The sequence below is a fragment of the Peromyscus eremicus genome, chromosome 6 (genome assembly GCF_949786415.1).
Source record: "Peromyscus eremicus chromosome 6, PerEre_H2_v1, whole genome shotgun sequence".
NCBI lineage: Eukaryota > Metazoa > Chordata > Mammalia > Rodentia > Cricetidae > Peromyscus > Peromyscus eremicus.
The window spans coordinates 32,106,200-32,123,594 of NC_081421.1; positions in this window are offsets into that span (position 1 = coordinate 32,106,200).

The following is a 17,395-nucleotide window of genomic DNA, read 5'->3' on the forward strand; positions in this document are numbered from 1 at the left end:
CAAGACTTGCCATAAAGCTTGACAAGATAGTTTAAAAAGCATGGCACATATTTGTAGCTTAATGTTTCCATAATGGTTGACATTTTAATTTTCTAGTAGATTAAACATATCCGTTTAAGTTAAAACTTGCATTATTTCCTTGGCAAAACTCCCTCTCTTAGCTAGTATAAATACTACTTGATTTCCAAATCACCCCTTCTGTTGCTAATAGAATACTAAAGCTAAACTTTCACAACAACTTAGTCTAATTGAAAGCGTTGAAGAATTATGGTATTAAGTAACCTTATTTAAAATTAGGTAGGGACAGGATTGCAAAGCAAGGTGAGCTTGCTCATTTTTGTGTGTGTGGTTTTCTTAAGCAGCATTTGTTATTTAATATGTATGGAATGGTGTCAAACTAACTATTTGCCTCATGAGTAAATACCTCACAGTTTGATAGCTATCTAGATAAATGGGAAAAAGCACCACTTTATGGAAATGAGTCCTCTTCAAACCATGCAACTCTGCACCCTCCATGTTTTCCCATTTGAGACAATCTCTCATGGTATCTGAAGGCTTAAAGTTTCCAAAACAAAGGCTTTTTTAGGATTGGTTTTGGGGTAGCCAGGCCTCCCCTGGCTTTTCTCTTTCATGAGGAAAGACTTAATTCTACGGTAAGCCAAGACAAGTCCAAACTGAAGGACACAAAGACAGAGATAATGCATTTATTCTTTATTATTTCTATCTTTGCAAGATCATATTCTAGTAGGAAAAGCAGATACAAAGTAACAAACACATAGAATTTTATGAATTATAGAGAAAAGCAAATAAGCAAAATGCTGGCCTATGGCAGAAGACAGCGGTCAGTTCTGGTTTTGATTCCAAGTTAAAGTAAGAAAGTGGAATTGCCAGCAGGTTGTTCCAACACATTAAAAAATTCAGTTGCCGAGCTACAGTCATAGTGTAACCCTTAGTGCCTGTGGTTGTGGCAGAAGTAGCTGGACCCACACTAACACTACAGCACAAGGCTGAACTATGGAGCTTCATGCAGAGGCCACCGGGTCATTAAATACAATATCCAGGGCACACAATGGAGAAAGGTAAGATCCGGAAGGCTAGGGAGGTTGTTAAGGGTAACACAGCACAAAGGACAAGTTAGAAGTCCAAACTCAAAGTCAGCCTGAACTCTTGGTCCCTGAGCCATCAACCACACGTATGATTCCATCCTCTGCCTCAACACCAGGAACTATGAAGCTACCTCCCCCTAACCTAAGGTGCGTTTCATTAATCCTGTCATGCTCCACTCATTAACTCAACAAGAACTAAGTAGCTGTTGATCCTCAAAGATGGAGCCACCAATTAGTGTTGCCTCCATGGAGGAACTCATGGTCTGGTGTGGAAGAGAAATGTGACAGAGTTGACTTCTGAAAGCTCTGATCAGTGTCATGATAGCATGCTGTGTCAAAGTCCCTCTAAATTCAGAGCTGTGCTACAGGGCCTCAGATTGTTTCGATTTACTATCTTGAGTTATAACTGCATTAAAAATGTGCACACACAATTAAAATAAAATGTTTATGAACAATGCTGATTCTTAATCCTGAGGCCTCCTCCTCTCTCTACCCTTCCCCTCCTTTTTAAATTGTAAACCCAGGGCTTCACTCAGAAGAGGCAAGTATTCTACTACTGTTCTAACTCCAGCCCTACTATTTCCTTCCTAGAGATAACACTTTGGTCTTGACACACTATGAAAAGATGTAGCATTTAAGCTGGATCTTAAGATATGACTTATATGCTGCCCGATGAGGAGGGAAGGGTATTCAGGGTAAGGGAAAAGTTACACAAAGGTGCTCCACAGGAAGAGGAAGCAGGCCCTGGACCATGGCACACATGTGTGTGGTCCACAGCTGCACTTTGCTCTTCGGTTCTGTGCCTGTGATCATGATGTTCTCATCACTGGACACTTCCCTGATCCTGTGAGCTGAAGGACTCTGTACTTTGGAGAAGCACAGGAAGTTTCTGAAGAGAGCAGTGGAAGGACCACAGCTCTCAAAGATGCTTGTGTTGGTTAAAGAGAAGAATTTCAGGATGAGAGTTTGGTTGTGAAGAATGGGAGAGGCTTAGGGCTGGGAGAAGGGCATGGCCCAGTCTGTAAAGTGCTTGTCTGGCAAGTATGAGGATGTGAGTTGAATCCCAGAACACATGTGAGAAGGTGGACATGACACATGTTTGTAATCCCAGCAGATCCCTGGGGCTTGCTGGTCAGCCAGCCTGGCCTCCTTGATAAGTCCTAGGTCCCAGTGGGCGAACCTGCCTCAAAACAAAACAAACAAAGACAGATGGCCCATGAGGAAAGAGTCCTCTGCCGCCTTGTGTACACGACAATTCACACATATTATAAAGAGCGAAGGGGGGTGTAGCAGATGACTCAGTAGGTAAAGACCCTTGCTGCCAGATTGTGACAACCCGAGTTCAATACCTGGGACCCCCATGGTAGGAAGATAGAACCAACTTCCACAAGTTGTCCTCTGAGCTTCACCTGTGCGTCACACACAGCACACACACACACACACACACACACACACACACAGACACACACACACACACGAGAAAAGAGTAAATGTGAAGATGAGACAGAATGGCCAATGATGGTCTGAGATGTGTTGCCTGAGAAAGTGAGTGTTGCTTTTTACCAAATTGGAGATGAAGGAACTCAGGTGTGAGCCTCTTGAGCCACCACCCTACCTCTTCCTCACTCATCCTCACTTGCCCTCACACTGGCTGCAGGTCAGTTCCAACACACTGAACTAGAACTGGCTTTTGGATCAGTGCTGGGGAGCGGACTTTGGAGTCAGGAGTATTCAAAACGTGGAGAATCTTGAGCAGGAGAGGTGGCCACTGAGTGTGTGGAGAAAAGTGGACCAGAGCAGAGTCTCATGGGGATGAGGGCTTTTGCACTTGGAGTATTGAATTGGAGGACTGGACAACCAGGGAACCAGAGACCAGAAGACCACGAACAGTTTCCGGAAGGCTGGACAGAACAGTGGTGAGATCACAGGGTGAACAGAAGGGAAGACGTTGCTCCTCAAATGAGCGTCTACACAGAGAAGTCAGGAGAATGTTACAGACCCAGGAGAAAGTGCCTGTTGTCAGCGTCGTGAGGACTGTGCATGACCATAGACAGCACTTGAAGGTCGGGTATGGCATGAGGGGAAACTGGAAGCACGTTAATTTATCATGAGACACAAAGGAATGGAGAGACTCAATCATATTGTTGATTTGGGGTCCAGGGCCTCAGGGTAACACATGAACAGAATTAGAGAAGTTGGAAGAATTAGATGAAGTTGTTTTTCCCTGTTGTTCTCTTTATTATGAGATAGAAAAGAGATTCTTTTAGGTTAGGATGCTTTGCAGATTTGGTGTCACAGATGAGTAGAAATGTTGGCAGTTCAGCTGAGATCTGGCATAGTTTGTGTGGAAATACCAATCTCTATATCACCTACTGAGAGCCCATCATGGGAATGGGGTGTTTGGAACTCAATTCAAACAATCTAATCTCATCTAGAAAAGTTTGCCTCTTCACATATTCCAATTGCAGGTCACCTAGAATGGCCTGGCTCCATCATTTGTTTCTGCAAGCTGTGTGCTGGTTGTGTAAGCCACGGGAGAAAGTGTATAAGAGTGCTGAAGTGGAAAGCTGGGCATAGGCATGCTGTCACCGCGCTTGGGCAGCAGACACTGAAGATCACTGAGTCAAGGCCATCCTCCGTTCTATAGGGATGGTGGACTTAAAGAAGGCTCTCCCCAGAGAACTGGAGGCCATTCTCAAAAAGCAGGTGACCAACTCTGCCATTCAGTCTGAATCTTCTTTCTGAATCTGTCTACAAGCCAGTCTGGCCCATTGGCACACGCTGTACCAGAACATTCAAAATACCCGTGTCTTTTTCCCAGTTGCTGACGTCCAGTTCCAGGCCCTACCCCTGCTCGGGAGAAATCCTGACTGGGTTCTCTTGGGGCAGTGAAGTTTCTGAGCCATACAGCTAACTTCACAAAGCAGCCGTCCTCTTTGCTGTTCCCCTTTTCACTCTCTTCTTCTTCCGGGTTACACTAGATGCTTGTAACACTAAAACCGCGAGCCAGGAAGCAATGTTTTCACAGCTTTTAGAGAAAATGTATAAAGCACAATGTTTACCACCTTAAGCAGTTTCATCGATACAGCTCACGATGTTACATTTACATTGTTTTGCAGCCACCCCCACCCCCTGAGATTTTTCAATTTGCAAAACTAAAATTATGTACCCATCACTCAACTCTGTTTCCCCTCTTCTTCCAGCCTCCATTAACTACATATCTCCTTCCTGTTTAGGTCATGAAAGTGAAGGCATATTGTACCCATCCTTGTGTGTGTTCACCTGTGTAGAAGGTGCATGTATGCATACACACATATGGAGACTAGAGATCACTGCTGCTGTCATCCTCTATTGCTTTCCACCTTAGGTTTTGAAACAGGGTTTCTCAATGTGACTGGAGCTTGACAATCCAGTTAGACCGGCTGGGCAGAGAGCCTCAGGGACCCTCCTGTCTCTGCATCCCCAGGGCTGGGGTTAAAGGTGTATGCCCAGGTCCAGCTTCTTACATGGATACTGGGCATTGAACTCAGGTCATTACGCTTATACAGCAAGTACTTTACTGACTGAGCTATCTCCCTAGCCTCTCATATTTGTATTTTTGTGAATGGCTTATTTTATCTGGGATGTTAGAACTTCTTTCTTTGCATTACTGATGGTCCATTGCCTATGTGTACGCTATTCTGTCTCCATCCATCTTTACTCACACTTGGAGTGCCTCTGTTGTTGATACTGTAGATAACACTGCTTTGCATCTGGATATGGAGACAATGGTTGAGACACTTGCTTTGAGTTCTTCAGGTGGCCAGAAGTACAAATGCTAGATCCTGTGGTGTTTCCATGCTCATAAAGCTTGCTTGCTATTAATAGACATTTCTCAAAAAGTCTTGGTTTTCAATTTGACATATTTTTATTTCAGCAATGCATGAACCAAAAAGAATCAGAATTCATTTCTATTTTTTACAACTTCAACTCCATTTGCCATGCTTCTGAGTGTTGACAATATCTTGGGAAGCCAGGTGTAGAGCACACACTTGCAGTCTAGCTCTTGGGAGACCCAAGTAGCAGGATTGAGAATCTAAGGCGAGCTTAGATGTGGCAAGACCAGGATTCCTAAGATAAGATAGTCTTGGAGAATTTACAACTTTCTAGTCACTTTAGTTACTAAAGACTAGTCTAGTGCACCTCGATGCTCTGGGCTCCCTGCTTCTTCTGTTTTCCTCCACCTCAGGCAGCCTTGTTTTGAATACTATTGCTGGAAGGGCACAGGTTTCATTTTCTTGAGTTGTATGCTAGCAAAAAGATTAACAGGTAGTTCTGATTGTTTTTTGTCTAAAAACTTTTATGTATTTTGACTACATGTGTATTTGTGTACCATGTACATGCCTGGTCCTCTGGGACTGGAGTTATAGATTGTTGTTAGCTACTATGTGGGTGCTGGGAATCAAACCCTGATCCTCTGGAAGAACAGTCAGTGCTCTTCACTGCTGAGCTGTCTCTCCAGTCCCTAATAATTCTGTTTTTAAGGGTTTTGAGAAACTTCCACACACAGTTGCATGGATTCTCTTTTTCCATATTCTTTCCAGCACTTGTTATTTTTAGTCTTTTTAATAATAGCCATTCTTTCTGTATGTCAGGGTGATAGCTTGTTGTGTTTTTTTTTTCATTTAGTGTGTGTGTGTGTGTGTGTGTGTGTGTGTGTGTGTGCTTGCATGTGTGTCTGCCATAGCACACACGGGGGGGTGGTCAGAGGATGACTTGTGAGAATTAGTTCTCTTCTTTCATCATATGACTTCTAAGGAACTCAGGTTATTGGGCTTAGTAACATATGCCTTTACTTAGTGACATATGCCTTTACTTAGTGACATATGCCTTTATTCACTAAGCCAACAGCATACAGGGTTTTGATTTGTGAGGTTAGACAGTCTTTTTCTTGTCCCTGTCAGCCATTTGTATACTTTTCTTTGTGCAATGTCTGTTGCCCATTTTTATTGGTTTTATATTGCTCATTAGTATGTTTTCCTGACACATTCTAGATGCCAAACCCTTGTCAGAAGCACACTTACAAGTATTTCCTGTAAGTCATTCTCCTTTCTGCTGATTGTTTCTTTTACTGTGTCTCAACACATTGGAGAGTTCCCACCCTATTTCTTTCCTTTTATGTAGGGTCTCACTACGTAAGACCTTCAACTTCAGGCTGGCCTTCAACCCAGAGAGATCCCTTGCCTTTTCATCCTTAGTACTGGGATTGAAGGAATGACCATCACACCTTGTCCACCTCCACTCATTTTTGAGACAGGGTCTTGACAGGTAGCTCAGGTGGAACTAGAACCTACTACATGGCCTGGAATTCCTCTTCTTGCTTCAGCCTCCCAAACTCTAGGATTAAAAATCTGAGACTCTGATTTGCAGGTGAGAAAAACAAGGCACAGAAGACTAGTGACCAAGCCACCAGCTTGTTGTTACCGGAGCTCAGCGAGTCAGGTTCTCGAATTTGTATTCCTGACGACTTCTCTGATCCATTGTTTGGTAGATGTGCTGCCTAGATTTTGTCACCTTGACAAAAGCTACAGCCACCTGGGAAGAGGGAACCTCAGCTGAGAAAATGTCTCCACCAGATTTGACTGTAGACAAGTCTGTGGAGACATTTTTCTTGGTTAATGATTATGTGGGAAGGCCCAGTCCACTGTGAGTGGTGGTGTCTCCGGGCAGGTGGTCTTGAGTTATATAAAAGAACAAGTTGAAGGAGCCATGGAAGAGCAAGCCAGTGAGCAGTGCTCCTCCACGGTTTCCTTCCTGCCCTGACTTCCCTCCATGGACTGCTATAGTGACATAGGAGCCCTTTCTTCTCCAAGTCCCTTTAGTTCACGGTGCTTATCACAGCAAAAGAAAGAAATCAAGGGCAGTAAATAGTTTTTGGGGGAAGGGCGGTAATCTTTGTCTTCATTTCTGGTGTTTTCCACTGGGTCAGTTCCTAGAGGCAGGATAACTAGGTCAAGGGCTACATAGAATTTCGGACTCTTAAGACGTGTACTATCACCCTCTGCAAGGTTCATGCCAATCCAAGTTTATACCACACTTGGAAGAGCCTGTCTGTTCACTGGCACCTATCAGTTAACAGCCTTCAATTTCTTCTCTCTCTGAATGGTTAATAAAGTCTAAGGCTCCAAGGCTCTCTGAAAAGCAAACAAAGATGGTGTAGTCTGAGACAATGTGGAGTCATGGATTACAGCAAAGATCATCGTATTCTTGTTTCTTGACTATACATAAATGAACTTCCTGTATTATTACTGTACATAAGGAAATTACTAATGTGGGTGAGTATACACTACAGCCACTCATGTCCAAGGTCTGGAAGTCATTATACCTGTCACAGGTGTCCATCCAAATGTGGCCTTATTTTGACAATTGCTGCCATGGCTGATATTGATGGCATTTCTCAAGCTTTTAGGCAGTTAAAAGTCCTTTTATATTAATAACTTTATATTGCTCTTTGGTTTAAACTAGCACAGAAATTTTTCCTGCTCACATATATGTTAACCTAGCATTAGGAGTATGTACTGGACATAGAATGTCAGACTGGGATTGTATTTCCAAGTAATGGGGGCAAGTGAACCCTGGCTTTTTAAATCCCTGAAAGATGCTTTCTTTACTGTCACCCTGAATTCAAGGACCAACGAACTAGTGGCCAGAAAGCCTCACCCTGTTTTTATTTGGGAAAATTGAGGACAATTTTTTGGCAATAGCAGAGGATAAAGGACATGAGTAACGTCTGCTGTCATTTGTGTGGCTTTGATTAGAAATATAAAATATCCCTTGTGATTGGATGAAACAGAATCATCCATCTCTCTCTGGGTCTCTGTGAAGGAGTTTGTTTTCTCTGGTTTTTGAGAGAATCTTCACTGAGTCCCGGGATTCACTGTACTTCGTTAAAGTTCTTGTTTTAATTACAGGTACAGCATAGACTCTAAACTGCTTTTTTAGATTCCTGGCAGAATTGCCATGCTGATCAGTGACCTGGAGTAGAGAACAAGCATTGTCCCTCCACAGCACAGCGTGTGAAGCCTGTGTTGTTTGCAATTCCTTTCCATTTTTTAGTTTTTAAGTGCGACTCTTGGTAGAAGCCTTAGCCTGAACACAATGCTCCTGTTAATAGCGAATGAAATGTCTGAAACTGTGCCGAGGGGGAAAGGAGTAGGCGGAAGCATTTCCAGCGACCACTGCAAACCACAGGCTGCAATTATCCGCAGCTGAAAACAAGTCGCTTTTAATGTGTCCATTTGGCCGAAAGAAGAGAATTACAGAGCTCTGCTCTCCTCTCCCACTCTCCACTCTGTCTTCTTCTCCATCTTTATGTAGTTTATCATCCATAATTTCAGGATGTATTTTGCCTCTTTAAGCTGTTTTATCTATAGGCTTATGAGGTCACTCATGTGTGAATGTCTTTGTTAGGCACCTCACCTTTTGCCTTGATGATAGAAAATTGATCAGGACTAAAGTACAAGCTCAATAGACAACCCTCTTGGTCCTTTGTCTAGGAAAACAGCTACATTGAAGGCCATGAGCAGGTAGCTATTAATATGACAGGCGCTCTATCTCCCACTGTAATTTATAATGAAATACCTAATCTCCATTATTTTGATCCAAGCAGGCGATCCCATGAAAAAGTCTTTTCATCCAGTTCCCAATGGCTGTTGCATGAGAAATGGCAAACCAATAATTTTTGTCAAGTTTTTTAAGCCAACAGAAATGCTTTCCACGGCTGCGGTTTCAAAAGGCAGAGATAAAGCTCATTCACCGCGATGAATGGAAAAGCCATCTGGGGTTTTCTTTTTGACTTCCTTCCCTTTTCTCCATCCTTGTAATCAAATTTGAGCAAAATGAAATGGGGCTTTCTATGAAAGTACCTTTTGTTGATCTGAACGAGCTGGTAATTTACAAAATACCCTTCCTTTGTGGGGAAGGCTAAAGAAAGAAAGAATCCGTAGCTTTTAAAGCCGGGCCTTAGTGGGACTCTAAATGCAATGAAAGCCGTCTGTGTGGAGAGATTGAAATGCATTTCAAAGCCAGGCCTGGCTAGGGGGGCACTGAGAACAGACCTATGAGCTTTTCATAGGAAGGAAAAAAGTGAATGGAGAAGAGGAGAGAAGTGGGGAGCAGTGGACGGGGAGTTGAAGTCACCGTGGTTCTGTGGACTCAGTTGTCACCAGTGGGGCCGAAGTTGGATGTCTGCAGTACACGAGGCTCAGCAGACTGAGCTGGGAAAGTTTGGAGCTCTGTTCGATTGTAAAGAATGTCGCCTGCCGAGGGTGTGGTAATTCCTCCAACTTTTTCTTTCTGTCCTTGTGCTGGGCTCTTGTGGGGCTGCCTCAGGAAAACCTGGAGATGTGAATTTGCAGACGACTAACACTTGCTTTCCCCTCTTTTTGCCTGCTAGATTTCTCCGTGGCACCGACCCCTTTCACCCATCGGAACCAGCAGGATGCAGATAAACGTCTCAAGAACAGTAAGTAACGCGTGCCGTTTTCTTCTGTCCCTGCTCTGAGCTGGTTGCCGTAGAGCCGAGGTTTGATTGTTACAGGAGTTTGGAATAAGCACGCACGCCGTGAAGGGAAGTGGGTTTCCTGCCATATTTGCGTTGTTTGATGCGAATTCTGGGCGACTTGGCTGTTCTTTACAATATTCTGTGGTGACAATGAACATTCTCCCCGATGCTTCCTCTTGTGTACTGTGTGATGCTGAGCTTGTGTGGCGTGGAACTCACGGGTCCTAGCAGAGCAGTTTAAGATTCAACGTGAACATCTCAGGCTCCGGAGACGCTTCTGTGTGTACCATTGTACACTGTAGTTTTAATTCACAGTCATCACGATTTCTCTCCATTTATGCACGAGATAAAATTGTTGTGTAAATTACGTGAGCTTATTTCCTCATGATAAACATCCAGAGAGAGGCGAGAGTTGTTTCCGTATGAAAAGTCAAACAATTTTAAAGGTAACTTACGCAAAATTTCTTGTCATTTAAATATTTTAACGAACCGTAATTAAAATACAAAAGTATTTGAGAAAGTGAAAAGTGCATTTTTTAACTTCCTGAAAATCAGACGGATTTGTTATCTGAAACGTTATACCTTGGATTAGAGCACATGCCACAGGTAATTTTTAAAAAGGCAAATGGGACATTGGCATATGTACATAACCACAATGTTATTGTAAGTTTGAGAAATAGCTCAGTCAGAATGGAGCAAGGGTGCACAGCCAGTTCTAATGTCTCAGGTGGCTTGAAGGGTGTTTATATTGAAGATCACATTACTAAAGCAAGGCGGCGGCAGCAGGGGGGGGGACCCCAAAACCCCACAGAGGCAGCCTTCCTGCTTCCAGAGCCAAGAGCAAACCAACCCAGTGAATCCCAGGGCTTTAATGCCGTTTAACCCTTTAGGTCCCTGGCTGGAGGTTTTTTGGTTTTGTTTTGTTTTTAAATAGAGATGATGAAACACAGAACACAGGACTCAGGTAATCTCACACGAGTCTTGGCAAGGACTAGCCCTGTCCCTTCTAACTACTCCTCTCATGGAATCTGAGTTCCCGAAGTTTGCCTCAGACAGGCCTGTTTTCCACACGTTTCTCTTTCCCAACTTCCCAAAGCCACCTCTTTGCCCATGGTTTTGAGCCATTGCTGCCTCCTAATGCCTAACTTTAAAACAGCATGCTTGGCAAGCTGCCAGGAGGGTGGCAGTGGGGCACTGGTTTGTGCTGGTATTGCAGTTTCAAGGGGCTTTATCCCTGATTGACAAGAGTCCCTGGGAAGCAGACTGTACCCTGAAGGATGGGACTGGAAGCAGGAAGAGCAAGGCAGTGTGTCTGGTATCCTACGTCAGTTTGGGAGTGTGGTGCTCTGTGTGGCTGACCCCCATCAGTGATGCTCTGTGTGTGCACTGTTGACCCCAGTCATCTCTGACCCACATCGGCACCTGGGCAGTGGTGCTCTGTGCACTGCTGACCCACACTGGCACCTGGGCACTGATGCTCTGTGCACTGCTGACCCACATCGGCACCTGGGCACTGATGCTCTGCATTGCTGACCCACACTGACACCTGGGCACTGGTGCTCTGTGCACTGCTGACCCACATTGGCATCTGGGCACTGATGCTCTGTGCATTGCTGATCCACATCAGCACCTGGGCACTGATGCTCTGTGCATTGCTGACCCACATTGGCACCTGGGCACTGGTGCTCTGTGCACTGCTGACCCACACTGGCACCTGGGCACTGGTGCTCTGTGCAGTGCTGACCCACACTGGCACCTGGGCACTGGTGCTCTGTGCACTGCTGACCCACACTGGCACCTGGGCACTGGTGCTCTGTGCAGTGCTGACCCACATTGGCACCTGGGCACTGGTGCTCTGTGCAGTGCTGACCCACACTGGCACCTGGGCACTGGTGCTCTGTGCAGTGCTGACCCACATTGGCACCTGGGCACTGGTGCTCCGTGCACTGCTGACCCACATTGGCATCTGGGCACTGATGCTCTGTGCATTGATGACCCACATTGGCACCTGGGCACTGGCACTCTGTGCACTGCTGACCCACATTGGCACCTGGAGAGTGATGCTGTGTGCACTGCTGACCCCATTAGTACCTCAGCAGCAATATTGTGTGCTGTTTGGTGCTCTCGTGTACAGTCAATATTTCGTTTTGCATAATTTACCTTGAATCTTGTCTGTGAGTACTTCTGGTGAGGCAGAGATGTTATATGAAGTGTTTCTAAAGAAGGTGCTAAAATATGTAACCAGACCAGAAAGCCCATAGGGCTTCTCTGTTCAGCTGACGGACAGTTAATTGCTTGCTTAATTTATTGAGGATTTTTGGTGGCTCTTGTTAGTAGAGCAGTGAGAATTTCCTCTTCCCTCAGGTTTAAACAGTATTCTGTAAAACCTGCATGCTGGGGACCTGAGAGCTGGTTAATTCCCAAGTAGTGACTGAAAATCCAGGAGCACTGGATTTCTTACTTGCCAACTCCTGTTCTTTGACGTAACAACTGACACACCACCTATTTCCTTCTTTGTAAAGCCCAAACAACCACCAATCAGCTAATCCTGGGGGCCTTAGCAACCTCAGATCTGTGTGGTGTCCTCAAAAGTTATAAGAAGAGAGGGAAAAGGTGAGATGTCCGTGAGCTCTGATGGACCTGAGACTTCTTTGAAGGTTTTGGTGTCTGCCTGTTTGTTAGGGATGCTTGAAGCCTTGTGTATGGAGCCAAGGCTGCCTTTCCATTGGTGATGCCACAGGGCTTCCACTGTTTTGCCGGGGCCTGTGGGACCCCAGAGGAGGAGCTCAAGCTGGCTTTTACTTCCCCAGGCAAGTGAGGGCCTGTGCCTTGAGGCTCTGATGCGCTCTAGGCTGCCCAACCAGTGTAGTGGCTTGCTTGTTCCCTGAGTTCCGGGTACAGAAGAAGGGCTGGCCAGGCTGTGTGGGTGCTGTTCTGGGCCGCTCATTAGGATGTAAACAGAATCTCACTCTCTTTAGGTGTCAAGTGGGATGCTTCTGGGCAGGTGTGGGAGGTGAGTTCTCCTTGTAAACATGGTGATTGGTCTAGTCACCTTATCTGGTGACGAGAAAAGAGTTTCCTTAGACATTGACATGACTACCAAATTCAGAGGCAGCCAGGTTCTGATGAGTGGGATCAACACTAAGATTGGTCCAGTTGATGGTCACATGACTCTATGACACTGGAAGCATGGCTATGGAGGGAAAGGTACCAACTGCCACCACACACTAAAATTGTAATGGGAAGATGGGCGACCCAATACAGGGAACAGGGAATACCTTCTCCTGTAGTGCCATCTCTTGCATATGTTTTGAGGTAGTAGCTGTAAATAATTAGGGATAAGACTCAGAGGCAACAGAGGCACATGTACAAAAAGGTCACATATTAATTGTTTTGAGTCAAGCTTCTTTTGACTCAATGTTGACAGCAGCAAAAACAAAAATGGAAAACCCATTATCACTCCCACATTGTCTATCATGCTGTTCCCCTCACAGATGTGAAGCCGTTGTCTCACAGAGGGAAAAGCAAGGTCAGAGGGAGTCGATACTGGTCTCTGGTCATGCAGGAATCCTAAGTCTGCACTGACTGAACCGAGGCCTCTGTTCTTCTCACACCTAAACATTTGGGAGCTGACACAGAGAGAGGTCTGGGGCTCCCGTACTGCCTCGTGTGTGTCTGTCTCTGTCTTAGTTCACTTCCTGCTCCTGTGATAAAATGCCCTGGCAAAAGTCACTTAAGGGAGAAGGGTTTATTTGGCTCACGGTTCTAGGGTAAGCTCAGCACGGAAGTCCCGGCAGCAGGAGCTTAGGGGACTGGTCACACCGTGTCCAGAGCTGGGAAGCTGAGAAGGGTCAATGCAGGCTGGTCCTAAGTTCTCCTTCTCTATTTATACAGTCCAGGATCTCACCCAGGAAATGGTGTCATCCATAGCAGATGAGGCTCCTTACCTCAATTAATGTGGTCAAGGGGCTGTTTCTAAGCTGATTCCAGATCCAGTCGACAACCCACGTGAGCAACCCCAGCCTCTTTCTAGTGCTTGTCCTAAGCCAGTCCAGAGCCATGGACCTCAGTTCTTCCCTGAATTTTAGAAGATGAATCTGTTTTTGTGGGTGAGACAACACAGAGTGGAGACGTTCCTGTGGGGAGGGGATGCATGGAGGGGAGGATTTACTATGAATATCCTGCCAAGCTTTCTTGAGCTTCCTTACAGAACATTCTGGTCTGCAATTGTTCTTCACTTGTCAGTACAGAATGTCTTCCTTTTAATCCTTTCTTCCTCTTCCACATGGCGTTCCTAGGCGTCTTGCTCCGCTTCTAGAGCCCACTTTTGTCTCCATCCTTAACTCACTCATGTTCTAGCACACAAGTTTGTCTCAGCACCCAGAACTGAACGTGTGCATCTCAGCCCAGCACCATACTCAGCTCACCTCCCAAAGTCTGCCTGGCGACAGTTCTTACGTTCCTTAGTGGGAATGGGCATGGTGTGCGAATACAAACAATCCCATCACACATTTTCCTTGAAGGAAAAGCACTCAGGCCTCTAGACATTGTCCTGCAGGTGTATTCGACAGTAGGACTTTAGGCAGGACACCGGGACCTTCTCCTCCACAGAAGCACTCAGGGATTTCATTGTTTCTAGTTCCTGTGATGACTGAGTCAAAGGTGAAAACCCAAACCCAAAACAAATCAAACAACTCATGAAGCGTTGGTTTGCATGGTGCCAAGACCAAGGTCTTAAAGAATAGATTTTAACAAAAGCTGAGGGTAGTGGAGCTAGCACAGTTGGAACATTAGAAGAAAATAAAGAAAAAACAACTTACCAAGTAACACCATGCTGTGACTGAGTTTGAGTCTTCTTTGTGCGTATCTTACAAATTTCATCCCTTCTGGCAATGAGAAATGATGCTCTAAGTCTACACAGTAAACAGCCAAGGACAAATTAGGTCGGAGATCATGTCTAGGAGGAGAAGATGGCTTGGAGACTGAAAGATGGGAATTGCATCTTCAAGGTTAACATAGAATGGTTCAGACTTGTAAGATGGACACTGAGGTGGGTGGTTATACACCACAACATTTTCTGCCTGGATTCTCTTTACAGCTACTCATTTCTTTGCTTCTGCCTTTGGTTCACATAGTTGGTGCTATGTGACTCTTAGAGCCTTGAACTTGTCAGTCACTGTAAGTTTTTAGGAGATGATGTCAGATACACCTGCCATATAAAATTGCCTAAGTTGTCATAGCTCTGGTGAATGTGTCCTTTAAAATAAACTGAAGGCTTAGAATAAATGACCATTGCTGATGACAGACTTACACAGTGCTCTGAGCTATGTCATGGCTGGTGGTATTTTTCCCCCTGGTAAGGTAGCAGTCAGAGCTGGTGATGGGTACGTGTGCTAGACTACAGAGGGCAAGAAGCATGAGCAAACTCTCAGTGGCTCTCAGTTGTTCCCATGGTCAATGGAGGGGAGGCTAGACACTCGTCCAGTAGAGGCCATGTCCCAACAGCTCAAGGGTGGAAGCCAGCAGGACGCCCTAAAATGAAGATATAAGCACAAGGAAATTTGGGGTTCCCCAAACCCAGCTATGAGACCCGAATGGGTCAGGATTCCCTCTTACTCCATAGGGAAATGACATCTTTTTTTTTTTTTTTTTTTTTTTTTTTTTTTTTGAGACAGGGTTTCTCTGTGTAGCTTTGCGCCTTTCCTGGACCTCGCTTTGGAGACCAGGCTGGCCTCGAACTCACAGAGATCTGCCTGGCTCTGCCTTCCGAGTGCTGGGATTAAAGGCGTGCGCCACCACCGCCCGGCCCGGGAAATGACCTCTTAATAGATATAAACCTCCTTAATACATAGTAGGTGCTTGCCTATCTACTTTTTTTTTTTTTTTTTTTTTTCTCGAGACAGGGTTTCTCTGTATAGCTTTGGCGCCCTTCCTGGAACTCTCTCGGTAGCCCAGACTGGCCTCGAACTCACAGAGATCCTCCTGCCTCTGCCTCCCGAGGGCTGGGATTAAAGGCGTGCGCTCCCACTACCCAGCCGCCTATCTACTTTTTGTGGATAACATCTACAACACAATTTCATCCCCCTTTCTGAGGGTTGTCTGGTGTATCCAAAGAGAGGGTCACTTTCATATCCTCATAGAAAATTTAAAAATAGGGAAAATTACTTACTTTTTTTTAATTTTTAAGATCGTTTATTTTGTTTTTTGTGTATGGGTGTTTCGCCTGCTTGTGTGTCTGTGCGCCATGTGCGTGCCTGGCCACCCTCAGAGGCCAGAAGAGGGCATCAGATCACGTGAAACTGGAATTACAGGTGCTGTGATCCACTTTATGAGGTGCTGGGAATCAAACCCACGTCCTCCGCAAGAGCAACAAATGATCTTAACCACTGAGACATTTCTCCAGCTCTGTCACTTACTTTTTTTTTTTGGATAGAGTCTCATGTAGCTCAGGTTAGCCTCAAGCTTGCTATGTAGCAGAGGATGACCCTATATTCTGCACCTCCTTCTCCAGCTCTCCAAGCACACACACCAAGCCTGGTTTGTGCAGTATGAGGCTTGAAAACAGGGCTTCATGCATGATAGAGAAGCACTCTATCAACTGAGTACAGTGTCAGATCCTGAACAGATAACTTGGGTGGTTTCTCAGGAGAAAAGTTCAGCTGTCTGTAGGGATCGTACTGTCCGTCATCAGTGCAGTGAGACAAGGTTAGAGGCATAAAGGGAAGAGTGGGAAAAGAGGAGAGCTGTGAACCGAAAGGAAGTTCTAAAATAACCTGCTCGCTTGGAGGCGTTTCTCTCATTTGGTAAAAGTGTTTATTTAGTACACACTCTGTGCTTAGGAGCTCAGAAATTGAAAATTCGTTATAACCTGACGTCATACAAAGTGGAGAGGCACTTGGCTTTGGTGAGTCGGACGCTGGATGGTCCGCCATGGGGGAGAGTGGTGGGCATTCACAGTTTCTACTCATAACTTCAAAAGTCTGTGGATATATGTAATATGATAATATAGTTGTGCATTTTCAAAAAATGAAAAATACCATTGTTTTAATGACTGAGATATTGTAAATGAGGATTCCACATGCTCCTCTTGGTAAGCTTGCCGGGTCAGTCACCCTCAGCATGCAGAAGGCTTTGGAGAGGCAAAGGCATTTTTGATAGGAAGCATTTGTATTAGGAGAGTGCTAAGATTTAACACATTTATTTAAAGAGGATCTAGGGAGCCTGCAAGATGGCTCAGTGGATAAAAGCCCTTGCTCTGCAAGCCTGATGATCTGAGTTCAAACCCTGGATCCCACAGTAGAAGGAGAGAGCCAGTTTTCAAAGATTGTCCTCTGACTTGCACATGTGTGCATTGGCACACGCCGGGGATCAGGGATACCCATGTGCCCCACCCACAAAGGCACACATCGTCTCAATAATAATCACAATAATAACTAAATTTTAAAAATTAAAGAGGATATGGGTTAAAATAGGTAAAATTAAAAAAAAAATCTTAAAAAAATAAACCAACAAGCCCAGGCTACAAAAAAGAGCAAGTTTGGGAATGATTATTTAGCAAATAAATAGTATTTAGCAAATCCAGGAGCACACTTCTGGATTTGATGACTGCTGAAGATGGGTAGGTCAGAACAGGACTTGCAAACACTGAGCTCAGGAATGTTCCAGCCCAGGACAGAGACCTGGGATCATCTTTCAGTAGAAATGTAGACCAAGGTTCCTTTTTGTACTGAGAGGAAAGTTGATGTCG